Source organism: Physeter macrocephalus, chromosome 21 (assembly GCF_002837175.3).
Source record: "Physeter macrocephalus isolate SW-GA chromosome 21, ASM283717v5, whole genome shotgun sequence".
Lineage (NCBI taxonomy): Eukaryota > Metazoa > Chordata > Mammalia > Artiodactyla > Physeteridae > Physeter > Physeter macrocephalus.
Genome location: NC_041234.1, coordinates 36,248,028 through 36,250,457, shown reverse-complemented (window position 1 = coordinate 36,250,457; position 2,430 = coordinate 36,248,028).

The following is a 2,430-nucleotide window of genomic DNA, read 5'->3' as shown; positions in this document are numbered from 1 at the left end:
GGCAAGGATTTTAAAGTAGCCATTATAAAAATGCTTCAAAATTCAATTATAAATTAAATTCTCTTGAGATAAATAAAAACTAGAAAATCTCAGCAAAGACATAGAAGCTATTAAAAATTGAAATTATAGGACCAACAATAAAAAAACAGAATTATTTTAGAAAAAGAATTATTTGTTTGTTTATTTTCTCAAGGCCTATGTTTTTGCTTTGTGTTTATCCATTTTAAATACAGCAGTGTGTACATGTCAATCCTGAACTTCCTAACGATCCTTTCCCCCAACCGTTATCCCCTGGTAACCATAAGTTCATTCTCTAGGTCTGTGAGTCTGTGAGTCAGACTCACAAATGATACATATAAGTTCATTTGTATCATTTATTTTTAGATTCCTCATATAAGCGATATCATATGATATTTCTCTTTCTCTATCTGACTTACTTCACTCAGTATGACAATCTCTAGGTCCATCCATGTTGCTGCAAATGGCATTATTTCATTCTATTTAATGGCTGAGTAATATTCCATTGTGTATATGTGCCACATCTTTATCCATTCCTCTGTCGATGGACATTTAGGTTGCTTCCATGACTTGGCTATTGTAAACAGTGCTGCAATGAACATTGGGGTGCACAGATCCTTTCAAACCATGTTTATCTCTGGATATATGCCCAGGAGTGTGGTTGCAGAATCATATGGTAGCTCTAGTTTTAGATTCTTAAGGAACCTCCATAATGTTCTCCACAGGGGCTGTACCAATTTACATTCCCACCTACAGTGTAGGGGGATTCCCTTTTCTCCACACCCTCTCCAGCATTTATTGTTTGTAGATTTTTTGATGATGGCCACTTTGATTGGTATGAGGTGATAGCTCATTGTAGTTTTGATATGAATTTCTCTAATTATTAGCGATGTTGAACATCTTTTCATGTGCCTCTTGGCCATCTGTATATCTTCTTTGGAGAAATGTCTATTTAGGTCTTCTGCACATTTTTTGATTTGGTTGTTTGTTTTTTTTTACATTGAGCCACATGAGCTGCTTGTAAATTTTGAAGAGTAATCCCTTGTCAATTGAATCATTTGCAAATATTTTCTCCCATTCTGTAGGTTTTTTCATTTGTCTGTGGTTTCCTTTGCTGTGAAAAACCATTTGATTTTCATTAGGTCCTATTTGTTTATTTTTGTTTTTATTTCCATTACTCTAGGAGATGGATCAAAAACCATATTGCTGCAGTTTATGTCAAAGAGTGTTCTGCCTATGATTTCTGCTAAGAGTTTTATAGTATCAGAGTTTATTTTTGTGTATGCTGTTAAAGAATGTTCTAATTTCATTTTTTTACATGTAGCTGTCCAGCCTTCCTAGCATAAGTTATTGAAGAGACTGTCATCTCCATTGTACAGTCTTGCCTCCTTTGTTGTAGATTAATTGACCATAAGTGCATGGGTGTATTTCTGGGATTTCTATCCTGTTCCATTCATCTATATTTGTGCTTTTGTGCCAGGACCATACTGTTTTGATGACTTTAGCTTTGTAGTATAGCCTTAAATCAGGGATCCTGATTCCTCCAGCTCCGTTTACTTTCTCAAGATTGCTTTGGTTATTAGGGGTCTTATGCATCTCCATACAAATTTTAAGATTTTTTGTTCTAGTTCTGTCAAAAATGCCATTGGTAATTAGGTAGGGATTGCATTGAATCTGTAGACTGCATTGGGTAGTATAGTCTTTCTGATAATATTGATTCTTCCAATCCAAGAACATGGTATATCTTTCCATCTGTGTCATCTTCGACTCCTTTCACTACCATCTTATAGCTTTCAGAGTACAGGTCTTTTGCGTCATTAGGTAGGTTTATTCCTAGGTATTTTATTCTTTTTTGATGCAATGGTAAATGGGACTGTTTCCTTAAATTCACTTTCTGATCTTTCATTGTTAGTGTAGACAAAGAAAAATATTTCTGTGCATTAATTTTGTATCCTGCAACTTTACCAAATTGATTGAGGAGCTCTAGTAGTTTTCTGGTAGCATCTTTAGGATCTTATATGTATAACATCATGTCATCTGCAAACAGTGACAGCTTTACTTCTTTTTTTTAAAACATCTTTATTAGAGTATAATTGCTTTACAATGGTGTGTCAGTTTCTGCTTTATAACAAAGTGAATCAGTTATACATATACATATGTCCCCATATCTCTTCCCTTTTGCATCTCTCTCCCTCCCACCCTCCCCATCCCACCCCTCTAGGTGGTCACAGAGTACCGAGCTGATCTCTCTGTGCTATACAGCTGCTTCCCATTAGCTATCTATTTTATGCTTGGTAGTGTATATATATCCATTCCACTCTCTCACTTTGTCACAGCTTACCCTTCCCCCTCCCCATATCCTCAAGTCCATTCTTTAGTAGGTCTGCATCTTTATTCCCGTCTTGCCCATAG